Raw genomic sequence first — 12988 nt, 5'->3', positions numbered from 1 at the left:
AGAAAGTATATTCCTAGCTTGAAAACCTACCTATATGACAACAGCAGGCTCATATACATTTTAACTGATAAATTATATCAAACAATTAAAGCAGAAAAAAGAAGGAACACTTCTCCCCTCATTTTAGAAAATCAACATTGTGCTAATCCTAAAACTGGATAAAGATAATAGAAGAAAAAAGTATGAACATAGATAGAAATTTGTTTAACAAAACAAACTATTAGAAGTCAGATCTGGCAGTATGTAGAAAGCGGTTTTGTTATAGGGATGGCAGTGTTGGTTCAGCATTGGAAGATCCACCCCCAAAAGTCATCATTTTAACAGAGGAATGGAAAAAGCCGTATGATCCTGTCACTAGTTGGAGAAAATTATTGGACTAAATTGTAGAGCTGTTCATGGTAAAAGCTATCAGGAGACTAGAAGTAGAACAGAACCTTCTCAACAGATTAAAGACATGTACTCCATACTTCCAGTGAGAACACCTTATATGAATGGAGAAGATACAATGCTTTCTCCTTAAGGTGGGGAACAAGGGCAGATATGCTTACTCTTTATCTGTCCATTAAACTTTGAAACCTAGGCCCCACCAAAATAGTCTGGCAATAAAATGACACAATTAGGATAGGATTGGCAAGGTAGAAGCAAAATCTTTATATGTAGATGATCATCTATAGAGAAAATACTAAGAAATCTCTAGGAGCCCCTAGAACTTGTATTTGAGTTTAGCAGGATTAGAAAACACAAGGTATATATAAAAATTCAGGTCTCTGTATACGTGCAATAAATGAAGAACTGGATATTGAAATTTAAAAGTTATGTAGGAGTACAAAGGACCTAGAAAAGTTAAAAAAAAAAAAAGACAAAAAACAGTGCTGGAAGATGTTCAGTACCTAATTTAAAAACTTCTTCTAAAGCTAGAGTAATCAAGGTAGTGTTGGTATAAGGAAAGACATATAGATCATTTGAATAAAACAGAGAATCTAGAAATAGAACTACACATATATGGTCCACTGAGTTTTGAAAGATTATTTAACAGCATTTTATAGAATATAAACTCAATTCAAGAGCCGAGGAAGATAGTGTTTTCAGCAAATGGCACTAGAACACCTGGTATCCGTACATATAAAATTAACCTTAACCCTTTATTTCCATACATGAAAATAACTTGAAGGGATCTATGAACCTAAATATGAAAGCCTAAAAGTATAAAACTTTAAGAAGAAATTATAAGGGAAAATATTTATGAATTCAGGGTAGCCAAGAACTACCTAGGATACAAAAAACATGATGTAGAAAAGAAAAAAATTGATAAATGAGATTCCATCAAAATTTAGAACTTTAAATGACATCATTAAAATGAAAAGTAGTCCTTAAACAGACCATATTTACAATGCATATAACCTATGACCAGAATATATAAAGAATTCTTAGAGCTCATTAATAGACAACCCAATTAAAAAGTAGACACAAAAAGATGATAAATAGCCAGTACAGCACAAGGAAAGGTGTGCAAGTTAAAAGTTTTAAAAGCCTTGTCATGACTTTTTCTTTTTGTTGGATTCTCCCCCTTTGCATTTAATTTGTCATGCCCAATGGATTCATTCTGCTCAGTTTCCTGGGGTTGTGATCCTCATTGTCTTTTCCTAGGGTATTGTCTAAAATTTTTGGAGTGCCGGTTTGGTATTCATAAAGTTCCCGGGGTGCTCTTTATCATGAAAGTATCTTATTTCTCCATCAATCTTGAAAGATAGTTTTGCAGAGTCCATCAATCTGGGTTGGAGGCTGTTTTCCTTTAGGGTTTGAAATACATCACTCCAAGCTCTTTTTGCCTTGAGGGTTTGCATTGAGAAGTCTGCTGTGATTCTGATGGGCTTTCCTTTGTATGTGATTTGTTTCTTTTCTCTCACTGCTTGTAGAATTTTGTTCTTCTGTTGGATTTCTGGAATCCTAACTATTATATGCCTATGTGTAAATTTTTTTTGATCAAGGCTAGCTGTAGTCCTATATGCCTCACTTATCTATATGTCAAGTTCTTTTCCCCACCTTGGGAGGTTTTCTGCCATCACTTCTGTGAACAGTTTTTTTTATGTCATCTGCAGTCTGTCCTCTTTTTACCTTGACTCCAATCAGTCTTATGTTATTCTTCTTTGCATTGTCTAGCAGCTGTTGGATTGATTTCTCATGTTCTCTTACAATTTTAAAGCTATTTTTCTTTTCCTGGTCACTAATTGCAGTCTTATCTTCTATATCTGAAATTCTGTCCTCACATTGGTTCATTCTGCTGCACAGACTTTCGATGGAGTTTTTAATCTCCTGGAAATCTGTTTGCATCTCTTTTATGGATTCCATTTGTTTCCTATGTTGGGATTCCATCATGTTCCTCAGATTCTCTATTTTTTTATCTGTGTCTTCTCTAGATTTATTCATCGTATCTTGCACCATGAGCACAATCTTTGCTGTTATCTGAGTAATTATTTCTGTTTTCATTTTTCCCAGATCCTCTTTTGTTGCCAGTTCAGAGAGTCCAGGTGGTTGAGTATCAGATTGTTCCATCTCATTTCCCTTTGGGGTTGCTGTAGGTGATCTGAAAGCCTGTTTTTGAGGCTTGTTTATGTGTTTTCTCATTTCCACCGGGTGGGGGGAGGGTGCTTCTGGCACCTGTGCAGCTCACCTTCTCTGTCCTAGGAGCATGGGATGGCAGCAGGAGAGCTTCCTTCCGGGTACTGGGACTGGCTGACCTTCTCTGCCCTAGGAGCCTGGGATGGCGGCGGGGGAGCTTTCTTCCGCGTGCTGGGATGGGCTCAGCTTCTCCACCTATTAGTTATATTTTGAAAAAGAATAAACTAGAGATTTCAAAATTTTCCAAGTGTCTCTCACTAATTAATTGCAAAGGAAAACCTGGAAGTCCAAATGATGGGGTGAATCAAGGACAAGCTAAGCATAAAACTCAAGTTCTTTTTTTTTTTTGGTACTGGTTATCAAACTCGGAACCTTGTGATTTCAAGGCAGGCAGTGAAACCACTGAGCTAAATCCCTGGCCAAACTCAAGTTCTTAACTGGCAGTCTAGTGATACCACTGCATGCAACAACAGTGGGTGAAAATTAACATCCAATCCCTTGATAGATTTACAAATTGTAAGCCTCCAAAGAGCAACTCTGGCATCAACTGATAACTAACATTTTCAATACTGAGGATGCACTATCTTTCTTCTCTGGAGAAACCAAATGCCCTGAAGTCTGAAAACCACCTGCCGCCAACTGTTAGGAGAACCTGAATCATTGTGCTCAAGACTGCACTATCCCAGGCTCATCAGCACCAGCAAATATAAATGCTGACTCCTGTTGGGTTTTTATTCAAAAAGTACTGTGAATCTCTTCCAGGATGCCCACACATTGACCATTGCTGTGGTAACTTCCCTCCAAGAGCTCCCCAAAGTGTGTCTTTTTGGTCTCCAAGCTGTAGTCTCTCTGCACCAAGACCCGTGTTGCTTTGCTGATCTCAAGCCACGGACAATAACACTTGCTGATCTTCTCAGAGCCTGGTTACCTCCAAGGAAAAAGTCTTTAGCTATTTATACCTGTTTCCATCTGTTGCCTCAGTCTCTCTCTGCAGCCATAGGCACCTTCATAGCAGAGCTCCTTGAGTGAGGCCTTTAGCTTACCTCTTTTCTTCCTCATAGGCTTAGAGAAGAGATACACAGGGCACAGCAGGTAATGATCTCTCCTGTCCCAACACCTCCTGGAGCTTAAGATTGGGGGTCATTCCCTGGAACTTGAGAACAGTGTGCCAGGAATGTGCTTTCCTGCCAGCTGCTCCCATTCCTATGGGAATGTGCTGCCCTTGAGATTAGCATGGACACAGGAGAGGTTTCCTGAATTGCTGGAGGGCCACGTTCCAGCTGCCAGAGGGTGACCTGAGTCTGAGCCTGAACCAGAGTAACCTCTGCCTCTGCCCTGTGGAGCAACTCCTTCATTAAAAGGAAGGTGTCTGGCAAGCAGGAGTATGATTCTCTTCAAAAAGAGCCCCTGGGGTGTGCTCCAGAACAAGACAGCCCAGGTCTTCTGCTCAGCACATCTGCTGCAGCCTTCTCAGCTCCACCAGCTCTAAAGTAGTACACCCTTGCAGTCAAGCTTCTCAGGATGCTGGTGTGCAGGATCACCTGAGCCCAGAAGTTCAAGGGCAGCCAGTGTAACACAGTGAGACCAATCTCAATAACCAAATAAAAATAAAAATAAAATCAGGTTTCATCTGATGGGCTCTAAGTCTGACAGAATCTTGACCCCTCCAGCTTCACGCACATGCAGAGACCAGGCAGCCCTCACCAAAGCTGCTGTGAACCCTGACTTTGAGTGGTGGGACAAGGTGTTTCCTGGATCACCAAGGGGAGACCTGCCTCCCCTAGAGGGTGAGTGGGTCACGTGGTAGGGCATATAGGGAAGAACCTCACTAGAGACAGGGATCTGGTGGCCTTCTCCAGCAGGACTGGAGACTGCTTGCTAAGGAGACTCCTGGTCACAAGGGCAGCCTAGCAGTGTTTATCAGCAGCCCTTGCTAGCTGAGAGTACTATAGTTTACATGTAAAACACAGTTCATAGGGAATTGCTGAAAATAAAAAGAGGAAAACGGTATTTGTGAGGAAAACCTTGGACAGAGAAACTGCAACAGCTACCCCATTTCTCCCATCTTCACCCTCACTTTGCCTCCAGCTGTGTGGCCTCAGCCATCAATCCTGTCTTTTATCACTAGGCTTTAAATGGACTAGAAAAGAAATGCCTGCTGTAAATTCCAGCTCTCAGCCTGTGATTTAATCTTTGCCCTCATACCTGCCTGCTGCGGTCTGCAGTGGCTGGCCCACTCTTGTCACTTATTATAAACACCAGTGTGTTTCTGCATAGTCTCTGCTTTTATGAGTCTGCTGCTTTGGAAACAAATCACAGGTCCCAGGTTCCCTAAGCCCTGTGGTGTGGAATTTCTGGTATGACAGCATTTAGCTTCTGAACAAACATGTTTGGCTTTGCCTCCTTTGGAGAGAGCACAAAGGGAAGAGCTGAAACTAGCACAAAGAGGTGCACATCTCAGCAGCAGGACTTCCTTTCCACCAGCGGTGTTCGTGCTCACACTCCTCCAGACCTCTTTTGTGGCGTCTAGGGTGCCCCTTTCTGGATTTGGGCAGCTAACATTTTGATCAGGGGACAAATTTTGTGTTATCTCATTGCAGCTGAAGGAGTCCTGAAGAGCCAGTGACTGATCTGGATAGTATCTGTCACCTGTGACCAGGGTCTTGGAGTGAGGGGAAGAGAGGCACAACAACACAGGCAGCCATGTCCCACACCATTTTGGAACGGCCACTTTCCTTGGGGCTGTGACAGTCTAGAGGAGGAGACAGCTATTGCCAAGGCACAGGGCCTTGCTTTAAGGTATTACCCCAAGGAAACTCCCAAATCTTCTAGAGATAAGAGCACAATCAGGTGACCTTGGCAAGATCCTCACATCTTTGGAGTATTTGCACTTCTGCAAACTAAGGAGACAGGATTAGATGATGAATTATGTTCTAGTAGAACTATAATGACAGTACTGTATTTAGTGCCTGCACCTCTGGCTTGAGAATTTTATTTGGGATGCCACGTTCTCACAGACTTGCACTCCAGTAGAGAGCTGCACTGTCCCTGCCTAGTTACAGCAAGTCTCTGTCCTGTGGTATGTTAGGATCACTGCTGGGGCTTTCAAAAGACTCAGAATCTGGGTATCATCATTTGGATCTTGACTGTCCCCCAGAGCCCAGGTGGCCAAGGCTTGAGACCCAGGGTGGTGTCTTTGGGAGGTGATGGAGCCTCTGAGAGGTGGGGAGCTTGGAGGGAGGACCTTGCATCCTGGGGGCTTATTTTGAATTTTTTCAGATTTACCTGGCTGCTGGGAGTAAGAGGGGCATAGGAGGCTGGCTAGGGATCTACCGTGTCCTTTGAGGAGCAGCAAGCTTTGCATCACTTCAAAGCCCTGATGAAGGTGAGGAACACAGAATTTGAAGGGAGGCGTGGAGTTTGGAGGACATGGCAGTGAGATTCATGGGTGTCTGGTGACATGTGCTTAAGGACTACAGGGAATTTGGACCTGAGCTCAGGTGTGTACCTGTGGTGCTGCTGAGAACATGGTGTTGGAACACTAGGGGGAGCAATGCAAGTTCTCATCAAGTTGAAGAGGCCTTTTAGATATCCTTGCAGAAGTGTCAGGTTCCCAGCGGGGTAAGCCCCCTATATTTTAGGGTCTTTAACTCAATGGTATTCAGAGCCCTGAGGCCATGGAAGGAGAGTATGAGAGGTCTTAGCCCAGAGCTGCAGGTACCCCAACACCTGCACATACCTAGACGAGAGAAAGAAGCTCTATGGATTGGACTGTCTTCCCTGCTGTGGGAATGTCTGGCCATGTCAGTGACAGCCAGATCCTCACTTTCTGTTTCAGACTGTTACATGGAGGGGGCTACAGTCTCCAGCGAATGGGCCCAAGCATCCCAGGGCTCTTGCCTGGATCTTCTCTCTATTCCAGCTCTCCCCCTCCCTCCAACTCATGCTCTGTTCTGATGGTGGTAGCACGAGTGATTCTTCAGCACTATCTGACCCAAACCACAGCTGCCAGCACCCCCTAGTTCCCCTGCTCTCCAAGCAGCTCCACACTGCTTCTGATGCCCCAAGGGACTAGGGACCCCATCCTCACAGGCACAAGCTCTTCCACCCTGTATGGACCCCAGGCTTGCCCCAGGAGTGTTTTTGAGCAACTCTAAATTCCTTCTATTTCATACAAATTCATGTTAGAGATGAGCAATGGTAGCCAGAATCCACCTGTGCTGAGGAGAGGGTGAATCATCATTAACATTATTGTATTTCACCCATATGAACACTATTATAAAAGTATTTGTTTTAAATAAGATCAAAGACCGTCCACATACAAATGATAATGTGTTAAAGCTGATAACTTCTACAATACTTGCTGTGTACTAGGCAGGGCCACAACTGTATTTCCTGCATTATCCTGTTTGATCTTTACAGCACTCTAGGAAGGTAAATACTAAATTGCAATTGTGAGGGAGCAGATGTAAGTGGGAGCAGGAGTAAGTAGGGAGCCAGGTCACCTGACTCATCACCAAGGATTTACTCTTAGTCTGGGTTTGAAGCCATTTTGCATAGTGTAACAATATTCCATCCATCCCCTACCTCAAGTGCAGCCATCAGGAGCAGCCATCAATGCCTACATTTTATTTGAACAAATACATAATATATTGTGGTATTATGATTTTACACAAAGTTCATGTTCTATTTTCTATTTGAGAAAATGTAAGTAACAGCCTTTTGCACTCAAAAATCAAGCCAGTGAAAAATGAATTTCTGGTTAGAATTAAAAATTAAAATTACTCATCTAATATGACAATTTAAGCTTTCTCATTTTTTAAAAAAAATTACTTAAGCCGGGCTGGGGATTTAGCTCAGTGGTTCTGTCGCCTGCCTTGGAAGCGCAAGGTCCTGAGTTTGATCTCCGGTACCAAAAAAAAAAAAGAAAAGAAAAGAAAAATTACTTAAACCTAAGGTTTTAAATATATTATTTGACTTTTAAAACAGAATTTCTCTATTCTTAAGTGATCATACATGTTCACAAATTTTAAAACAAAAAATAAAAAGTCAAACTAAGGCAGACAAAAATCATAGCAATGAAGAACAGACCAGTGGTTGTCAAGGCTTAGGATGGAAAGGAAGGTGGAAATATAAGGAATAGGACAGGGGAGTTTTGGGGGGTGATGTAACTGTTCTATATTTTAATTATAGTGGTGACTAGGCCATTTCACATTTATTAAAATTTGTAGCACTGTACACCAAAAGGAAAAAATAAGTAAATTTTACTGTGTATGTTTTGAAATTAGAGAAAAATAACTACAAAGGAATATAGCATAAAAAGTAGCTTCCAACCTATGATCACAGTTCCCAAATTCCCCTGTTCTGATGCAGTCACTCCTATGTCCTTCCACAGGTGCGTGTTTGGTGCAGAAATCTCGGAAGAAATACAAGGAGACACAGAATTCGGATAAAATAATAAAATTTCTTCTTGCAAGCGGGCAGGAATGCCAGAAACAGGTCTGGTTACTATCCGTGCACCCTTTGTTCAGCGTTTCCCTTTTTATATCCTTTTTAGCCATTATCTCATCCCTAGTGGTCTTTGATGTGTAAATACAATTCTAGTTCCTATTTATAAGTCACAGACACAAGATAGGCATATATACATTGTAAATTCACCCTGGCATGGTAACTTTGTTAGGTTAATGAAGTTAGTGGTTAAAGAGTCAGATAACTGGCACCTTAAATAAGGAGTTAGGGGAAAAGCAAATCTTAAAAGAACACATTACTTATTTTGCTTCTACGACTACCTTAATATTCAATCTATTAAGTTACCTAAAACTTTTCCCTATCATGCTTACTACAAATAAGAATGAATATATATATATATATATATACACATTTAAAGCTGCTGCAGCAGACTTGGGCTGAGGAAGCACTCAGTGGTAGCATGCATGAGGTTAGGGTTCAACCCTCAGTGTATTATGTAGACAACACTACACTTTTCTTTCATTTAAGAATAAATCTTGAAGAATTTTTCTTCTCAAATTATACAGATTTTTAAAAAATATTGCATATGCCAGGTGTGGTGGTACACCTAAAATCTTAGTACTCAGGAGGCTGAGGCTGGAGGATCACTGAAAGTTTGAGGCCAGCCTAGGCTACATAGTGAGATTAAGGTCAGCCTGAAATACATTGTGAGACTATTTCAAACAACAGCAACAACAACAACAACAACAACAACAAATATGTGGCATAGAGTTCCACTTTCTTTTTTTTTGGTACCGGGGATCAAACTCAGGACCTTGTGCTTGCAAGGCAGGCGACAGAACCACTGAGCTAAATCCCCGGCCCAAGTTCCACTTTCTTTATTTGGGTGGATATCTGTATTTGTTATAGTCACAAAAATGACCATGATCCTTCACTTTTCCCTTTATCCATGCCCGTTGGCAATGTGCTTTTAGTTCTTCTGATTAAGAGGTAGAGTTTCAAGACCTCTTGTATCCCAGCTGGCCCCGTGGCATACTTTGGTCCACTGAATGCAGCAGAAATGGCACTGTGCTAGCCCAAAATTAGGACACATGCCATTAACATAGACTGGATATATTTGGGTCCTTCTACAGTGTCAGAATTTATTGAATAACGATGACTTCACAAATTTTGTCAGGTCCCTAAGCAGCCTGGTTTCACTTGATAGCCATGAGCAGGGCAATCACACGTTCTTTCATTCCAATTTTAAGTACAGTACTAACATCTATAACATGCAAGTCACACATCACACTTCACACTTCACACAGTAGTATATATAGGTTACAGGGTGTCTAAGAGGGGTTAACAGTGGCCTTAGGTTCAAAGATGCTGAACTGAAAGTAAAGGCTGTGAGCCAATGGAGATGTAAACAGTCACTGTAGCTGGGCAGGTAAGAACGCTAACTAAACAGAGCTGTTAGACGCATTCTTCATGTTGAAGGCCAGAGGTGAACAGGGAGATATGGCTGAGCTGAAGCCTAGGGTCTGAGCTGGAGCTCATAGACCTTATGACAGTTTTGCCAGGCAGTCTGATAAGATGACAGATAGGTGGATGTCACCTCCAGACATCTATCGCTTCTTTGGTTTCCCCTTCTTTATACAGTTCAGTGAGCTCATGGCCTAGTTTTCTGTGATATGATTTGATGTGTCAGGCATCCCTACACTCCTAATTTAATTTGATAAGCTCATGGATAGTAATTTATATTAGCAGAATTTATTAATGTATTGGTTTGTGTCTTATGGTTGTGTTGTGCATTTAGGGTTGTTCTTTTTGATAAGTTTGGTGATTGTCTATTTGTACAGAAAAGTCACCAAGTCATTCTGCCCCAGCATCTACACTCAAAATGGAGAAAACTGCTACTTTACAAAAGGAACCACTCAGTAAAGCACAGTCTAAAAGCCACTGTCTGTGCCATGAGGATTCTAGTGGGCAGGATGCAGCTTCAAAGCCACTGTTCTATACCATGGGGAGTCACTCTGGGCAGGGCACAGACTGCTCACCACAGGAGGCCATGCACAGTTCACCCTCCTCTGATCACCACGTGGACAAGCCCAGGCCAGCCTGCTGGATGATGAAGGATTCATGACCCAGCCATCTTCGCCACTTCAAACAACAGGCAGAAGCAGAGTTCCTACCTGATCTACAGCTGAGGCAAGGTGACACTGAAGAATCATTCAGTTGGTCCCTAGTCTGGAAAGCAACTATATATGATTACTAAAGCCACTGAGTTTGGAATGTTGTTGTAACTGATACGTCTTTTGTTTATGACTTGTCATTACTAACAACGCCACAGTTGGTATGTTTGCACCTCTGAACAGTCTCTGAATAGGATATGTTCCTAGAAGAAACTGCTAGATCAGGTTTGCGAGATTTTGGTAAATATTGTCAACTGTCTTCCTCAGAACTTAAAGCAATTATACTTTCACCAATAATATAATAGAGGTCTGTTTCCTCACACCTTCTCCAATTAACCCAGCATCAATTTTTTTTTATCATTTTTGTCAGTCTTCTTTTTTTGAGGAGGGATTACTAGGGATTGAATCCAAGGATACTCTACCACTGAACTATACCCCTAGGCTTTTTTAAATTTGATGTGAGAACAGGGTCTCATTAATAGTTGTCCAGGCTGCTCTCAAACTCACTACCCTCCTGCCTCCGCTAACTCTGCATTTCTTTTTTTTTGGTACCAGCAATCGAACTCGGACCTTGCACTTATGAGGCAGGTGGCAGAACCACTGAGCTAAAATCCCTGGCCCAAATCTGCATTTCTTTCATAATTGCCATTGACTATCTTCTCATATGATTGGAAAAATCATTGGATATCCTTTTATATTATATTAATTGTCCTTTATGTATAGTGTGTTGTAGTCTATTAATTTGTAGAAGCTCCATCTAGGTTGAGGAAACTAACCTTTTGTCATCTTTAAAATATTTTTTTTGAAATAGGGTCTTGCTATGTAGTTCAGGTAGGTCTTGAATTCATGGTGATTCTCCTTCCTCAGCCCCCAGATTGTGCACCACCACACCTGGCTCTTTAAATTTATTTATTAAAAAAATTTTTTTTCAGTACTGAGGATCTAACTCAGGACTTTGTGTTTGTCAGGCAGGTGCAGAGCTACTGAGCTACATCCCTGGGCCTTTAAATTTATTTTTAACTCATACATAAAATATAAAAATTATACATATTAATGAGATATTGTGTGATATTTTGATACATGTATACATTGTGTAATCTATCTCCTCAAAAGTTTATCATTTCTTTAGTTTAAAACATTCAACTCCTTTCTTCTAGTTTTTTGAAAAATACAGTGCATCAGTACTCACCCTACTGTACAATGGGTGCCAGAACATCTTGTCCTATCTAACTGTAACTTAGTAACCACTGGTCAAACTCTTCTCATTCTTTCTTCTCCCTCCTATTCCCACAGCCTCTGATAAACACCATTCACTCTCAACTTTTAGGAAGCCAACTTTTTTTGTATTTCACACATGATTGTGATCATGTGGTAGTTGTAAGTACCTGGCTTATTCACTTAACATAACAATCTCCAGTTCCCTCTTTATTGTCACAAATGACAGGGTTTCCTTCTGCTCTGTGGCTCAGTAGCATTCCGTGGTATATATGTACCACATTTCTTTATCCACTCACCAGTTGGACACATAGGCTGTTTCCATTTCCTGGTTGTTGTGAACAGTGCTGCAATAGGCATGGGAAGGCAGGTGTCTCTTCACATACTGATTTCCTTCCTTTGGATATATACTCAGTAGTAGTATTGCTGGATCACATGGCAGTTCCATTTTCAACTTTATGATGAACCTCCATACTATTTGCCATAATAATGCTATTAATTTATATCTCCCCTGAACAGTGTACAAAGGTCTCCTTTTCTGCACAACCTCACCAGCACCTGTTAACTTTTATCTTTTTAATGATGGCGATTTTAACTGGGGTGAGGTGACATTTGTGTGATGATTTTGTATCCTGCTACATTGCTGAATTTGGTTATTATTTCTAGGAGTGTTTTGATGACATTTTTTGGGCCTTCTATGTAAAGGATCATATCTACAGAGTGTTCTACCCTACTACAACAGAATACACATTCTTCTCAGCAGCACATTGAACTTTCTCAAAAATAGACCACAGATAAGTTCATAAATCTGCTTTAATAAATATCTGTGAAATTGAAATTATCTCATGTATTCTATTAGATCATACTGAAACTAGACATCAATTGCAAAAGAAACCACAGAAATTTCACTAACAACTGGACATTGAATAACTCACTCTTGAATACTTAGTGGGTTACAGAAGAAATAAAAGAAATTAAACAACTCCTAGAATCAAATGATAATACCAGAAGGAATATTTTCAAACTCATTTCTGGAAACTAGCATTACCTTGATTCCAAAACCAGACAAGGACTCCATTATATAAGAAAACTAGAGACCAATCTCTTTGTTCGTTTTTTTTTGTTTTGGTACTGGGGACTGAACTCAGGTCCTTGTGCTTGCAAGGCAGGCAGCAGAACCACTGAGCTAAATCCCCAGCTCCTACAGACCAATCTCTTTAATGAACATAGATGGAAAAATCTTCAACAAGATATTGGCAAACAGAGTGCAACAAATCATCAAAAAGACCATATACCATGACCAAGTAAGCTTCATTCCAGGGATGCAAGGATGATTCAATATTTGCAAATCAATAGCTATAATACATCATATAAATAAAAGCAAGAACAAAAATCACATGACCATCTCAATAGATGCAGAAAAAGCCTTTGAAAAACTCCAACATCCATTCATGTTAAAAACCCTGAAGAAAATAGGTACAGAGGATCTTATCTCAATTGGATAAAATCCA

General features: G+C 40.8%; 1 long non-coding RNA gene across 1 annotated transcript in view; it reads left to right on the top strand.

The window, feature by feature from the left end:
* LOC101701233 (uncharacterized) overlaps positions 1–12315 on the top strand; it is a 30327-nt gene extending 18012 nt beyond the window's left edge. The window contains exons 2-5 of the long non-coding RNA XR_205234.3: positions 5220–5418; positions 5899–6004; positions 8015–8118; positions 9930–12315. This is a non-coding gene — a long non-coding RNA (uncharacterized LOC101701233). The remainder of the gene's footprint in view (positions 1–5219; positions 5419–5898; positions 6005–8014; positions 8119–9929) is intronic.
* Positions 12316–12988: the final 673 nt, after the last annotated feature.

This window comes from Heterocephalus glaber, unplaced genomic scaffold (genome assembly GCF_053883595.1).
Source record: "Heterocephalus glaber isolate CG9 unplaced genomic scaffold, H.glaber_assembly_v1.0 deba00000470, whole genome shotgun sequence".
NCBI lineage: Eukaryota > Metazoa > Chordata > Mammalia > Rodentia > Bathyergidae > Heterocephalus > Heterocephalus glaber.
This window is presented reverse-complemented; position numbering and strand designations above follow the sequence as displayed.